The 16,593-nt window shown below is 43.1% G+C and overlaps 1 protein-coding gene and 1 non-coding gene across 2 annotated transcripts in view; one reads left to right on the top strand and one right to left on the bottom strand.

The window, feature by feature from the left end:
- Nucleotides 1-6,755, bottom strand: part of OSTN (osteocrin) — a 54,458-nt gene extending 47,703 nt beyond the window's left edge. Inside the window, exon 1 of the mRNA XM_063338683.1 lies at nucleotides 6,577-6,755. The gene's annotated coding sequence lies outside the window, so the exon portion shown is untranslated. The remainder of the gene's footprint in view (nucleotides 1-6,576) is intronic.
- A 3,014-nt stretch (nucleotides 6,756-9,769) lies between these two features.
- On the top strand, nucleotides 9,770-9,842 carry TRNAV-AAC (transfer RNA valine (anticodon AAC)). The gene has a single exon. It is a non-coding gene; the product is annotated as a tRNA-Val (tRNA).
- Nucleotides 9,843-16,593: the final 6,751 nt, after the last annotated feature.

Below are 16,593 nucleotides of genomic sequence, written 5' to 3'. Positions count from 1 at the left end.
AGCTAGGATCATCCAAAAATAACACCAAGTTATATCCACCGAGTGGCTTCTCCCACTTTGCTTTATCTAGTAAGCCACGCGTATGCATTTAAGTCCTTAGATGGTCACAATGGTGCCTGTCCTAACCACAGTAAAATCCCTGCAGTGGTGACCCCGTCTTATTTGGAGCTGTGTCTGCAGCGCTTCTGTAGCTGGACACCTCTCAAAACCAACCTACAATCCATGGGGGAAATGAAAAGCTCCTTGCTTTCATCCCTTTTCTAGAAAAATCAAACATCGATTCAAAGCAGTCACTGTGGCTTCTTTGTACCTAGACGCCTACAGTTTAAATGATGCCACGGTCCCTTTATAAACACAACTGTTGGGAATGAGCAGAGAGACTCATAGACAGAGTTGATAATCCTTATGATACAAATAGGTTTTATGCCAGCAAAAGTGCACCTCTAGTGAAGTTTCAAAAGCCTCTTACAAAATCAGTAGTTGATGCAGGGTGAGTTTTATTACTTTAATTAACTTAATAATTAAGACATCCTCAGTCTATTATGCACTGATAAATAAGGGAAACTGAGGCAGAGAACAGTGAAGAAATTGTCCAAACAGTGGGAACAGCAGGAATCAACCCAGAACATTTGACTCATGTGCTTGTGCTCATTTGGCTAATGCTCCTTTCATGTAAGCCAAATCCTGGTTCTGGTCTCATTGAAGCCAACGGTAAAACTTCCATATATGTGAATGGAGCAAAGATTTGAGACTTCAGTCTGTCATCTGCACTTTATAGGTCTGTGCCTTTATAGATGGGGCAGATATTTCATTCTGCTCTGTGGTTCAGCCAGCTGGACAGTACTATGTATATTTAGGGCACAATGAGAAAAATAAATAGCAATTAAAAACAAAACAAAACAAAACCTCTTTCTTCCATATGGAAGATTTTAGTATTTTTAATAGCAAAATTACTCTTCTTCATTTATGGCACTTCCACAGAGAGATCAGTTGCTTGTAACCATTAGCAGCAACAAAGGCTGAACTCGTTCTCCTAGAGGTCTGCTACAGCACCCCAGCAGCTCCCCACGGCCTTGGGAGACAACTGTTTGTCCCCATCCGTACCACCCACAAGGGACTCCGCTGTGCTCAGTTATCTCTTCTGTCATCTTCCCATCTGACAGACGAGCTGACAGCATCCCGCAGCACACAGCAGCTAAGCAGGGATGAGGTCAGGAGGCAGGGCAAGGTTTCCAGCACTAAGACGGCACATTAAAGACCTGCTCACCTTGCTCTCACGTGATGCTGAAGTGAGCACCACGAGGGAAATACTCCCTTCCTGAGAGACACAAAACTAATCCTGACCATTTGGTAGGTAGCTGTCTGACTTACAGTCTGTACACCGGGGTTCCCAGTGCACATCTTTGCTGTCTGTTCCATGACCTGCTCCAAGGTCGACCCAGATGTGACGTGCCAGCACTATGTAACCTCTAGGGCAATGGTCTGGGAGCTATACCTCACTGGAGCAGAGAGCATGGCCCCTCTGCAGGAAGGGTTACAGCTACTCACTCTCCTCCCTGCCCTTTGATATCCGAGTACTGCTCATAAAGAATGAGACTGCAGCTTTGGCCATCTCCCCTTCAGGGAGCAGGGAAATGGGGAGCTCAGGCTGTAGCTGTATTCCCTAAGATCTAGCCTGGCTTGGGCTTTTGTCAGCCATTATGTGCTGTAAGGCTTTTCTAAACTACCAGCAGGTGACTACTATTACCATCGAAAAGAAAGAAGCAAGAAAGTTTTAAAGCTCATACAAGCAAGAGATGAAAGAATTGAAGATCTGGTCCCATCTATACATCACCTGCAATGAAGGAAAAAGGAACTGTGTATTTGATAGAACTTAGCTCTTCTCCAGTCCCTTCACTCCATCAGTGCAGAAACACTGATGGTTCAGTCAGGGGTTAGCTGCACAGTGCTCTACCTTCCCAAAGAATGCTCGACTATTTTATTCCAGCGTATACACCAGTCAGCACCACTACCACTTGGCCACGGAACACGGAGAATAAAGAGTTTATTGTGAGCAAACCCCGACAGACTGAAAACCAACGTCCATTGTAATAATCCTGCATTGTGATGATAGTTTCTGAAACTTTCCTTTTTAGGGTAGAAGTTTGCTGTACCTTGTCACTCCTCAGAGATGGTTTCTGTCTCCTTTCTTTTGAAAAGACTCCCTTGAAAATCCTTCCTTAGTCAGTTTTAGGAGGATGAGTAAGGCATGAGGCTTCATCCAGTGATAAGAAAGCAATTGTTAAACTGGGAGAAAACTATCATAAATAAGACAGTTCAGTTTTTTTTAAAGTGTATTAGCTGATACTTCTTAATTAGCTAGTTACAAACTGTCAGGTGCTGTCTGATGTAGATTCAGTGTATCTGCAACAGTTGAATTAATTCAAAAGAATCAGTACAGAAGAATTAGCTGTATCTGCTGTACTCTCAATACCTTTCCAAAGAAGCCGAAAAGATAACTGCTGAACTAGACATATTCTTCCTGAATAAGGTATGCAGAGGAGGGATGGCAGGCTGCTGCCAGGGAAGACCAGGTTTGGAATACTTTGTTTGAAATCAATGCTAGAGAAGTCTAAGGGGAATTCTCTCCTTAACATGGGAGGGAGAGGAAGTGATTTTGTCCCATATCATCATTTTAATTTCTGCATACTTAATTTGCCCCATCCTAAACTCTAATCAGCTAAGGTTATAATGGGCAGCCTTCAACTCAACCATTTTGGAGTGACCCTTCTTGAAACACAACAATCACAACAGCATCACATTCCACTGTGTTGGGAAGTCCTGGGCCTCCCAAAGAGAAGGGACACATCTGTTACTTGCTTGGACAGTCCGTTCTAGGCACCTTCTGGAAACCTAAAGGTGAGAGCAAACTCAGTGTAACTGCTTACCCTGTCCAGTGTGGAAAGGATGGGGAGGCAGGGCCAAGACTGCTTTGTGTATAATGGATGCAAATGGAACGGAGAAGGAACAGATCCTTACTGCAGATGAGACTCGATCACCAACAGATCACATCAACAGTCCTGTTGTGCGTGCTGTCTCCTATTTTCATAGGTGAGGCTCCGGTAAGAGTATTGCCCAGGTTTGGTCCAAAAATTAAGATACATACAGACACAGGTCTCCCCATTACTTCTCTGCTCCTAGATACAGAACATTTGAGGCAACCACAAGTAACTTCCCTCGGGTCAAACTATGTCATGATGTGAAGCTGAACATAATGCACATTTTATTCCCCCCTTCAGAGGAACCACCAGCTTTGTACCAGAACCCTGCAGGTCAGCAGGGGGGAGCTGGCACAAAGCAAGGGGGAGCTGGCTCAAAGCAAGGGGAGAGACTTGTCACCTGAGCTGTCCTCCCCCAGAAAGCACCATTTCATCCCACCAGTTCCCAGACCCTCAGAGTGAGGAGATGTAGGTGAGAGTACCCTTCCTCAGCCCCAGGGCAGATGGTTTCAGTAATTGAACAGTTCAGACTTCAACAAAACAGAGTGCGTATGTGCAAACGCACTCACACAACACTAACCTCCAAAGACTCCCAAACCCAAATGACATCAAGATTTTCTCTAATTATTGTATTTTTAAACCCTTGATTTTCTTGTGGTGGGGGCCTCAGAACCATTGGAGACCTTGGGGGGTGGAGGGGTGCCAAAGACAATTGTGGCCTGGGAATATTTGCCAGCTGGACTATGAGATTTATTTTTGGTTCTCAATTCTTTTTTTCTGTTCTCCTTGCAGATCCTGCTTTCTGGCTTGCTGGGATCTGCAAATGCCCAGGCCTTATGAACTGCAGACCTAGACTGCGCTGGGGTGTCCGTCCCCGAAACCGAGAGGGCTAACGCAACAGCGAGCAGCAGTTTGATATATCAGGAAGCCTGCGTTTTCACAAACTGCACTCACTAGCCACAATTCCTATTGAACTTTGAAGGACGAGTTTTGCTCCTGTTTACACCCATTCAGCTTTAACAGCTACTGCTGATTTACATGAGGAATTCGGTTTGGAATCTGGGATTCATTTCCTATTCTAAAGAAAGAAAAAAAAAAAAAAAAGAAAAACACACTTTGAATCCAGCTATCTTGCAGGCCGAAATTCTGCTCTGCATTTTTTCCTTTCAATGCCGCAGCCTCCTGTGCTCTTTCTGCCTACTTCCCATTTTCAGATGAACTGCTGAGATACTGAAATTCAAACTACGTGAATACACATCGTATAAAACAATCACAAAGACTGTGTTGTTCAGTATCTTTCTACCTATCCTTCAAAACAAAATCCTCTGATTGCCTGACACAGCGAAGAGTATCTTGCAAATACAACTGGAATTCTGCCCAGAAGTGGGTAAGCACTGCAGGAGCCTGAGACTGCTGCCTACCATGAAGATGTGCAAGACTGTCTTGAACTCAGTCCCCAGCTGAAATGCCAGCACAAAGCACCAAGAACCACCCTTTGAAAACAGCTGAGAATATGTTGTGTGATGTGAAAGGTGCCGATCTCCTCCACCTGGCAAAGGCAGCACTATCTACCAGCTGCATACAGAAAGGGGAACCAGGAGAATATTTCGGATCACACAGGCTCTCACCATGGAGAAGAGTAGAGAACACAACCCTTTTATGTAACAATCATGAGGCACCATCAGCAGCAGAGGTTTGAAAGGAATGGCTAAAGCAAAAGGAGGACATTATAGGTGCTAATAGGTAGTAATCACATAAAGGTTCAGGAGAAACCGAAGCTGAAGGAGATGAGTTCCTAAATGGAATGTCATTAACCTGAGCTACCTCACAAGGGACTGAAAAGAAACACACAGCCCTCATGTTCTCAGCGCAAGACATGAGATAGCATAGGAGGACTGTCTGAAAATTCCCATATCCTTGCAAAAGACTGTCTAAGTCCACTTTGTAATCAATCACCTGCCATGTCCTTTCTTAACTCTTCCATACTTTCCCCATGAGTTAGCTCCTGCAGTACCCAAAGCAAAACAGATCCACCATTCAGATAAGACAGATATTGCCCTATACACGGCTTTTATCTTTAGCAACCAGAGCTGGCCAGATAGCTAAAAACCAGATGGATTTTCACAGTCCCGTTAGAGAGCAGGAAGGTAACGACTTACTGAAAGACAAAGTCTAGATAAGTGTTGCATAGCACAGCATGTGCGTCTTTCCCCCACCCGCCGTTGTCCCCAGTGACTTTTCAGATCTTGATCTATTAACACGACACAGCAGGCAAAACGCTTGGAACCCGTGGTCTTCTTTGGAGACTTTGTCTTATTCTTCATCCAAATTAACATGTTCTTCTGTAAGTCTTACTGACAGTGCCCCAGTTTCACAACACATCAGTCACTTCTTCCAGAAAGAAGGAAAATACTCTATCATCTGGATATGCTACAAACATCAAACGAGGAACAGCTTGCACGAACAAAAGCAGAAGCATGCTACATATGTGCTTGTCTAAATTATTTGGCAAACAACAAGCATACTAGGAAAGAACAGATAGATGAGGAAAAATAGAGAAGTTATTTCCTCATGAACATTATTCTTAATAAATAACTGGACTCACTTTGCTAAGAATAATTTAACTGGAACATGATTCTATGGAACTTAAACTGTTTAAAACTTCTATTTTTTAATTGCTCTTCAAGCACAGTTTTTATCAGAAATTAATTTGTTTTACCAGATTAGGGAACCAGAATTATACTTTAGCATTGCACTAGCAAGCAGCAAACCTCCTCTTCGCTCACTGTTCATCTTGTGTGCCTCCTCTTTGTTTTAGATTTCTTCGCTGGTATGTAACGTATTTCTGTCCACGCTGAAATCCTAAACTGCAACCGTAGGATAAGATACAAAATGCCCTACGTGGATAACCAGGACATGAACAACCACAGCAGAAGTTGCTTGCTCGCCTCCTACCACTCAACATGAGAGGTGAGCTCAAAAAAAGGCATCCCCTCATTTTTCCTTTTCCTCCACTCTACACAGCGTCAGCGCACACAGTTTGATTTGCAGAAGTTTTTAGCTCATCCGTCTGGGTCACACATCTATGGATGATACCAGTAGAGGACTAAATACCCTAGCAAGAATCAGCGGGGGCGGGGGTTGCACTGCATGCCTCTTCAGAGCAAAGCACCTAATGGCAAGGCTAAGGCTTAAGCACACGAGCAGGATTTGGACATGCAGGCTCCATCAGCAGCCAGCACACCCTGTGTATAGCTGCTACTTAGAAAGCAGATTTCCCTACCATCTTCTGGGTCTTTTTCTCTTCATCCCCTGAGATCTGTTGTCAGAGGAAGGGAGTTCAGAGCTTCTTTCTCTCTAGCAGCAGGTCGGTTTCACTCTGTTACATTAATGGGAATTGCAGGTGGACTTCAGCCCAAATGTTAATTTCTTCAAATGGCAGAGAAAAGGCTACATGCACTTGGGGAGGAAGAACACACATCCGTTTGTGCAATCTTAGCTTTCAAGGGGAAATGTGCAGTGGAAAAAGAAGGAATGATAGAGGAAATTAAATTAAAATGCAGGAAAAAGAATATTAGTAACAGAAGGGAACTTTTACCTGTGGTTCTGGCCAAAATGCTTTCAAGATGCTCAGTGAGAATACACGGGTGTACAGGAAGCCCAGCAGACTATCTAAATATGATGCTGGGTTGCAGGGTTCTGGGGAAATTGTCCTGTTTCTACAGTCTAAGAGAACGTCGCTGCTCAGCCCAGCTCTGACCGTGGTGGCTCTCTCATCCCTTGTTTCTCTGGGTTGGCAGGAGCTCATCACAGAGGCATTCCTGCAGTATCTCTCAGGTCTTCTGCCAAAAGGTCTGGGGCATGTTCAAAGGCACCACGAGTGAAGAGGGGAAGCAGAGCAGCACTCTGAACGACATGGCATGAGTGTGTTCTGGTAAGATTTTCTTAGATACTGTGTGACAAAGAACATGGGAGGTTGTTTCCACTTATAGTCCAAGCTGTTTGCTCAGACCTACAGAACTGACCTCCCCGAGCCCAAACAGACCTCTACTAGCCTCAGAGAGGACACTCACTCTGTACAGGCTGTCATCTCTAAAGCAGGCTGACTGAGAACTGCACACCTCCTATTTTTGTTCCCGTCTTCTTGGCCTATCCAAGGCTGACTTCCCACTTTGGTCAAGGGAATGATATTTATCATAGCGCCACAAAGAGAACACAGGATGGAGAAACCCAACCTGAAAAATGCCTTTTGACACTAAGAAAGTTATTAATCATTAATGATTTACACCACAGGGATCTCAAACATGCTTCCAACTCCTCCTGCCCCTGTAATGATGCTCTTCTATACCCTCTCAGAGTCTTACCTTTACCTGGGTTCTGGCCCAATCTCTGTTCCTCAAGCTCTTCACCACAGGGTCAGTCTTCTCATCCAGCCTACTCTGCCTAGTTGGTCGCTCAAGAAGATTGATCAGATCAAGTGGAGGAGCTGTTGTCCCGACTGGCCACTGTACCCGGCCAGCATCAGTTCTCAGTCTGCCCCAGGTTCCTCTTGAGATCTGTCTTCCTTCGTTATCCTTTCCTGTCCCAGTAATTCCCCATCCCAAACACTGCCAGCCTGCACTCAAATAACTTCCAGAGCCTTTCTGCTGTGCACTGCAGCCCCATTTCCAGATATCGCTTACTACCAGTACCTTGTACAGCAGCATTAAAACATCCCTATGTTTTAGGTCAGGTCACCCACCTAATACACCTGGGCTGTATTTGCATTGCCAGAGTACAGCTATCCTATAATCACCAATGTTTGAACATCCAAGGCTGCACTGTTGATATTTCAGTTCATTTAAAAAAAAAAAGAGAATTAGCTAAAAACCCAGCCACACATAAATGACTGCATAAAAATTCTTTTCCCCCCTCCTTTTTCATTACTTCCCATAAGTGCATTAGGGTGGCAAGGTTTCTGATAGGAACACCAACCCTTTGAATAAAACTTGGCAGGTTTCACACCACTCATTTCTCTCGGGCCAGCACAGGGCTGCATGACATTAACAGCTTCCAGCCAGACCACTGACAGGAGGAAAATAATTCCTTCTGTTAGCAATGACCTTCCAAACTAGTGTGCTTGTAAAGCATACTAAGCACTAGCAGCTTTTCTTTACTTCATTGGTTTTCCCAAATCTTTGTTAGAATTTCAGTAATAGGTTCACTAGTCTTACAACAAAGAGATGATGAACGTTATCCACCAAGAAGAAAACGTGAGGAATGGCAAAGAACTCAAAGAACACAGGAGCGGTGTGATATAAATGATAGATCAGCTTGGGGCACAGCGGTGCTGCACAGCGTTGCTCTCCCCTCTGTGCTGTTATAAACTGGGATGCAATCAGGCTCACTCTGATCTGACCTACGGACACTGCCCATCTTGGGGCTCTGCACACAGGATCTCTTCTTGAAGATCCCAGAGTTTTATCACTTGGCTCTGCATAATTCATCTCATCACAAGCTGCTTGCTTCTACCCAATCAAGCACTATTACTTTTATTCTCCACACTCATCTCTACTGATCAGCACCGTCTTTAGCACCACTCATTCACATCAGAGAGAAAAATGCTCTGGCATACTGAGGGCACACCCATGCGGGGCTACACAGTCCCACAGTGGATGCCCCTGAATCTGGAATAACACATCAGTGCTCTATTCCGCTTGGGCGTTATCTGAAGTCACTGTTTTAACATTTTTATCAACTCCATGCCATTCACCCCCATCCCTAAGTGGCTATACTATCAGAAAATAAATGCCTCTTGATCAATATAGTTGCTTATCATACAAAACAGTAAAAGCACACGTTCATAGAAATTATGTCTTACATTCTCAAGTAAAGAGAGGAAACTTTGACTACAGTTTACTGCCAACAAAAACTGGTACAAATAGTACTATAACAACAATTGCTCACATCACTGTATTGTAGCCTCTTTAAGACCTAGATTGTTTAATACGTGGAATTTGTATGGCACCAACCACATTAGCCATGCTTCATTTCTTGCAGATTTCGTGTTTCATTCTCCCATTCCCCTTTTCATTCTCCCTTCATTTTCCCTACTGGAAAGTTTCAAAAGTATTATTTATCCATTTCTCTTATGTGATAGTAGCAAACGCAAATCACAACAAACTCTGCTGTTTATCTCAAAATCCAGAAGAGACAGGAGTATGTCCAGAGTAAGAGGCCCCAAGCCCAGGGGATTCAGCAGTAGCTAGGACCATCTGTGCTACTCTCTTCTCATGGTCATGTTTAATGCTTTTCTGAAACTACACCTGCATGCCAAACTGGACAGATTCACATCCTCATGACCGGAGAGAAGCACAGGTTTAACACTCTCGTGCAATCTTCTCTGGCTTGCTTTTGCTATTTGTAGTATCACTAAGGAAACCAAATGGGAGACTGGTGATCTTTATTCAACACGTGCATTTCCCAGACGTGATCTCAGCTAACTTATGTATCATTTAGCTCCATCCCATTCTTTCCTATGCAAACACCCATGAAATACATTGAAATGGAAGATAAGCAATGATAGTTGTGATTCTGAGTAGCTTTTTATGTGCAGTACACGAAGAGCTACAGTGACCTCTAATGGCAGCCTGCCAAGCCTTTGGAATCACAGTACCTGTGATGCTAAGCAACGTGTGCTGTATATTTGTTATAAAGATAATGAATCACACCTAACACTCACAGTCTCACAGCGCTTTACAGCAGTGGCATGTAATTACCCACGGGACACAGAAGCAGAGCAGCGCCAGGGCGTTTCCGTAGTGTAGTGGTTATCACGTTCGCCTAACACGCGAAAGGTCCCCGGTTCGAAACCGGGCGGAAACAGCACCTGTGAGGTTGGCGTTTTTTTGAGGGAGCTGGACGTATTTAGCTTGGAGAAGAGGAGGCTGAGGGGAGACCTCATTGCCCTCTACAACTACCTGAAAGGAGGCTGGAGAGAGGTGGGTGTTGGCCTCTTCTCCCAGGTGAATAATGACAGGACCAGAGGAAATGGTCTGAAGTTGCGGCAGGGGAGGTTTACATTAGACATTAGGAAGAATTACTTTGCTGAAAGAGCGGTCAGGCACTGGAACAGCCTGCCCAGGGAGGGGGTTGAGTCACCATCCCTAGAGGTGTTTAAGAAACGTCTAGATGCGGCACTTCAGGGCATCCTCTAGTGGCAGAGATTGTAGGTTGTTTGTTGGTGGGTTTTTTTGGTGGTTTTTTTTGGTGTGTATATGGTTGGACTCAATGATCTCAAAGGTCCTTTCCAACCATGAAGATTCTATGATTCTATTCTATGATTCTATGTGACTCACCTAAGATCAGGTACCTGGTCTGGAACAGACAATAAATGTGTCATGGTTTGGGCCAGGTTGGCCAATGACAAGACAACAGATGCTCTCCTCCACCTCTCGCTCCAAGGAGGAAGAAGAGAAATAGAGTTACGAGTTTAGAAAAAACTAGACTACTTTAATGAATTATTAATAATAATTAAAAAAAAAGGAAATAATGCAATAGATACAATACATACAAATATACACAAAGCCATATCAAGCTCCCAGGGAGATGCCACCGGCAGGCACTGGGGAAGTTCCACACTGGACTCAGTGACAAAAGGGAACTGGAACACATTGACCGGGATCAAAAGGCAGATGAGCTGACGGGGTCCTCCTCAAATGTCAGTCACTGAAGAAAGAGAGCCACTGAACCAGCAGCCCATTGAAGAAGAGCCACTGGAGAAGAGCCCACCTTTTGGTCCCTCAGCTTTTATACTGAGCATGGCGGATGGGATGGAGCACCCCATTGGTCAGTTTGGGTCACCTGACCTGTCCCCGCCTCCCAACCAGGTCAGCTGACCCTGGTTGCCACAGCGACGAGTGTGGGCCAGGGCCTCCCACTGAGCAGAGTTGGCTCTGCCTCCCCCCAAACCAGGGCGTTCCGCCCCTTATTCCATACCATTTGCATCATGCTCAGGTCACTAATACTTCTTATCTGTCAAATATATACAAATACATGTACAGATACATACACAGATCAGTTATTTATGATTTATCTTTATATGCAAAAGTTCATTAAGTCCATTTAGTTTGTAATTACAGAATTTCATCTATTATAGCAGATTCAGGATTGAGCATTCTCACCAAGGGTTAAATTTCCTTGAGGTAGACATTGAATTTCTTTATTCTGCAGCATCGCCCACCAAGTACATCCAGGTCCTTGAGCAAAAACAGTCCCACGAATGAGTTTGCCTTTGCCTGAGTCAGGAAAAACCCTAACAGTTTTCCCTAGCGTAGGCCTTTCAGGCACCACAGGGACTTTATCCCCTCTACAGTATGTAAAAGGTCTGACTGAGCAGGACCAGCTCGACTGATGGATCCCCTGGTGTTAATGAAGCAGTTCAGGGCTTTTGTGTCCCAATCCAATGCTTTCTCCAAGTGAACATGACAATAAAACACACTGGACTAGATACAAACACAGCCAATTCTGTCTTAAATCCAGGTTCTGCTCTTCCCTTCCATGGCAGCTGGTGCTCTCTTTTCAAAGCATTCACCTTCATTTCTGAATAAAATGATCTCTGTGTGCCAATGCTTGGTGCTGGTTAGTGGCTGTGGAAAGTCAGAGTTTTAGTGTGGAAAATCAGAGGAAAAAACCAAAACTCTCTACTTTTGATCCAAACTTCTCCAGGAGTGACTCCTGCCTGCTCTTTAGCCTATAAGCTAACGTGGGCATGGCATGAATTTTTCATGGCAATACCAACAGAGTACTTTTAGCAGTTCTCTGATCTTGACGTTTTATGCACTTATCCTCACAATTCAGCTGTTTGCTGGGGATATGTGACCTTCCCCAAGTTAGAGGTGGAAAACCAAAGAAAGGATTCACACTCAAGGCCAAGCTGCGATCAGCCACACAGCTACAACTCACGCTCTGGATGCAGCTTGAAGTTCAACTGATTCACATGGACAGAGAAACACAAGGCACACAGGGCACAACCTTGCCTTATATTCAGGCTGGCGCTCCACTGCATCTGGCTCCAGCCACATGGCATAGCAAACGTGAACTCATGCTCAAAATACATTTCACACAGAGAGACCAGAGGCACCAGTAAGCTACCATGCAGCACCCGGTTTGGGTGAGCCACCTCTATGAAAGCTCTCGCCTCTCAGCCAATTCAAAGTAGTAATATTTAGCTTAGCACGCAATAAAGGAAGCTTCACTAAGGCAGCATGGCCTTACATAAAGAGAGCGCTGAGCACCTGCATCGAGACAACGACCACGACTCAGATGACACGCAGTAATTTCTTGAGCCACAGCAATGCGAGCATTTATCCAAATCCAAGCAATTTTCCCATAACCACAAAAGAACCCCAAAGCACAAGAGAGTGCAGAATTTAACTTTTTCCCAGAACCTCAAATACTAAGCCCACATTCCCCTTTCTCATTTGATAATGAAAAATAACATTCAGGTGTATCCTTTTATCAGAAAACTATTTCTCTAATTGTTCCAACATGAGATTTTTTTTAGGTATCCTTCATTTAAACATCTCCTGAAAGCATTGAATCTGTTCTAATGAAGATTAATAGAAGATTTGCATTAACAAACCTTGGAAAGGATACTTTTTGGAAATTAACATCATAACACAAATAAGTTTTCAGCTGTGTATAGCTAATTCCATGGTTGTTCACTACAGGGTTTCTTGGACTTCAAAGATAAACATATTGCAGGCCATGGACTAGACAGGACTAGATGGGACCTCAATCTGACAGTTCCTCTGCAAGACAAAACTTCTGTCGTTGGATTTTCCATTATATCAAAGTACTTGTGCAATACCTTGAAAGGGAAATATAGGAGAGCTTCACATAACTGAGAATCATTATTCCACCTTGCACTATAAAGCTCCTCTGCACAGGTAAGTCATCAATGGGAAGAAAGCAAGCCTGAGATTTCTGGTGAGATTTGGGTTCATAATGCTCATTCTGTAGCATATGCACATCTAAGCGGAGCTCAGACTTACAATCTCCTATATCAAGCACTAAGAGAACTGTGATTTATATCAGCCAGAAGTCAGATGCTTTTATCACAACACAAAGTTATGTGAGGCCATGAATTGTCTGGTGCTGTGAATTGTCTGGTGCCAGTATTTAGAGCATATTCTAAATGGTATGTGACACCTCATTATTTACGTATATTCCTTAATGTTTGCAGGAACTTAGCACCTGAGAGCTCCCTGTGAAATCCAGCCCTACTATACAGAGTGTGCCTGCCCCTCCTATGAGTCAATGGCCTGCTCAAAGGTGCATTTTAGACAATGTTTTCTCAATCAAAATACAGCCATCGCTTTTGAATCTCCAAAAATTTGAACTTGGAAGTTTCAACAGATCTTGCAGAAAGTAAAAAGTGATGGTAGCACTCCTAGAAGTTGCTAGTTCCAGCATGAATCCATACTGCACTCTCTCCAGTTTACTCTAGCCCAGCAAATGGGCGTACAGTGCAGTCTGGTTTGAGCCAGTTCTCAGCCTCTGTTAGGAAGGGGCAGCAACACTAACAAAATAACATTCTTCAGGCAACATCAGAACACTCTTCAGTTGCAGGTTCAGTCTTACTTTGACTGTATGCAAAGATGGTGGGTCTTGTAGCAAACTGTTACCCTGAAGAGCAGGCAGTGAGTGGCTGGCAGGACACAGAGGAATCAGTGTAAATTTCTAGAGAATATGACTCTCTGTAGTTTTCTGTGCACCTAGGTATGGCATAATTTAATCCCCAGGAAGCTCTGCCACACAACTTCAGGTAGTGAACCCTACATCACTGAGAAGGGACCCGTGACAGCAACACAAGGGAATGGGGCAACTCGAACAAGTGCCTATTCCACTGTGCACTGCACGCCCTGAGCAGCTACTGCATGTATGAGTCCATGATCATGTGGCCACATAGTGAAAGATGACAACACTCAGAGAAGCCTACCTCTGTGTTTCAAATCTGCTCTAACTGCAGAGATCCTACACAAAGCAACACCTGCCCAGTTGACATTTACCCTTTCCGGTATTCTGCCCAAGAAATATAGGTACAAATTATGGGATATGGCCTGGAAAAACAAAATACCTCTAGATAGTAAGGTAGAAGCTGATTTCCCTCTGTTTCTCTTGTTACAGAGGACAACTCCACCTGATTTCTCCCACATCTTGTTCAGCGGGTCTGGCTGACACTTGCATCACTCGGCAGGTACCTGCAGCCAAAGAAGCGCATCAGATTTGTATTCTTCCATGGAAGATACCCATGGAAGCCATAGGCATATAACTATTTTCACAACAGTGAGGTTGACTAAATGACCTTGCTAACTTTTGATTTACATGTGAGTTGATGGAACTCTGACACTTTCAGGCGATATTAAATACCTCATAGAATTGGGCCAATAGCCAGGTCACAGATCTGGCACATGGAAAATAATAAGCAGAATATGTCCTTGTTACCACAGCAACTTGAAAAACACAGTGAAAACAGCGCATATCCCTGAAGAATTACTGAGGATGAACAGACACGCACTTTTGAAATACTGAAACAAATATTATAGCGATGCTCCTGAATTGCAGAATAAATCCTACTTCATGCAGACGTGAATGTCAGAAAGCCAGATGTTGTCTATCGATACTGAAACTTCCTATAATCCCCTAAAATCTGTTGGATAACATACAAGGAACTGATTGTACCAAAGCTTAAAGGAACAAGAACAGCCCTGACAGTTACACAACTAAACATGGAGAAATACCGATTGTATTTCGCAACTTATTCTTCAATCAAGCTTTTGTTAATTTTTTTTAATAGGCATATTTATTTACTTCTGTGGATTGTGTGGCAGACACCTCATCTTGCCATCTTGGTGGGCTTGATTCAAAGATTGTTAAGCCAAGTGAAAGAACTCCATTAACCTTGCTGAACTCTGGCTCAAGGCTTCAGACAGGACCGTGGTTGAGCCAAGGGAGTCAATGAATCCCTTCTAGCTGAAGTTAAAAGAGGATCAAAGACAGTAGTTTGATAATCTCTTCAAATGCATGATTCAGACTGACAGGACACTACCCCTGGTGGAAGACCAGGGTCTTCAGCTTCTACGGTCATATGAGATATTACACAAACTCCTGTAGGATCTAGTGGGTTTTCTAGTGTTGATATCCATTTTCTCTCTTATTATAAGATATTATAGAAGTAATTTGTTTATAGATAAAACTACTTTTCCTTCAAATAAAAATTCTTTTTATGCTTTATGATAAAACAAACATTCTGGGCTAGTATTGTAGATCTCCCCCTGATGCCTACCATGGGAAACCAAGGATTCAGATTCTTAGTTAAGAATGCTTTTTATTTTTCCCTTTCATCTTGCAGTACCAGCCCCAGTCCCTGGAATTTAGCAATAATCAGAAAAGGCTATTTAACAAGGCATCACATTCCTCAGTTTAAAAATAAAAAAATGATAATTACTTATAGAGAAAACTTCTTAAAACTAGAGATGCATTTTATTAATATTGACACAGTATCATAGTAGATTTTCCTGCATTACAGAGGTACAAGAAAATATTTGAAGATTATAAACAAGAACAGGCTAAGTTTATACAACTCCATATTATTATTTAAGGAACAAAAAGCTCCTAATTTCTTGGTGTGAAGATGTTATTATCCACTCTCCAAACATGTTATCCCCCCCCTTATTCACATTACTAGAGTTTCCACCAAGATAGATATAGCTTTGTAATATAATGCCAAGACAGAAAGGTAGTTGAGTGTCTTTGAGACAGCAGCTCTGATGCAGAAAATCTGAAATCAATATGGACTTCAGCAAGTTCATCACAATGACTACAAAGCAGAAACTATAAACTAACTCTTGGAGATAAAAAAAAAAAAAAACATAATCATAGTAAAAAATAAAATAAGAACAAGAGTGTGTGTGGTCAGAACCAAAGTGACAATGGATAGTGCAAGACCCTCTTGGGTCTTGCTGATTTACAGCCTTTTGTGTTGTCTCTACCCAATCATGAGGCCAACTTTAATTATTTTCCGAATCAATCAGATACTACAGCAATAATGAATTTATTCTACCAAAAATTACCCACTGAGACTGTCTGATTTTTACATCACAATCAGGGTGGGAGCGCATTCAGTTAGAAAGAAGACAGAGCCGAATCATTATCCAAAACTTGAACCAAAGCTTTGGGAGTTCGTGGACTGTTCATTAATATTTTCTTCCCCAATGGCTGAAATCACTGTTTGCATTTCACTGCCTTCACGTATTGTTGTTCTTAAAGGTAGATATTACCCCAAATCCAGGATATGAATAATATCAAGCTGTGAAGAAGTTTGTGGCAGTACAGAGTTCTTAAATCTGTGGCTATCCCCAGTGACTGAAAGGAAGAGTTTCAAATAAGCATAAAAAATTAATGATAGTAAATAACCTGTGACAAGTTCAGTTTCCAAGAAGAAAGCCCAGTATGTCAAGGCAATCCATTTATGAACTGCTTCATGGTAACGGTAAGAGAACCCGGGGGCATGGCATCATTATGCTCATCACTATTACTCTTGGTTTCGCAGAATCCAAGATTAAACAAGCAC

The sequence above is a fragment of the Chroicocephalus ridibundus genome, chromosome 6 (genome assembly GCF_963924245.1).
Source record: "Chroicocephalus ridibundus chromosome 6, bChrRid1.1, whole genome shotgun sequence".
Lineage (NCBI taxonomy): Eukaryota > Metazoa > Chordata > Aves > Charadriiformes > Laridae > Chroicocephalus > Chroicocephalus ridibundus.
Note: the sequence above shows the minus strand (reverse complement) of the source record. Positions and strands in the feature narration are given on the sequence as shown.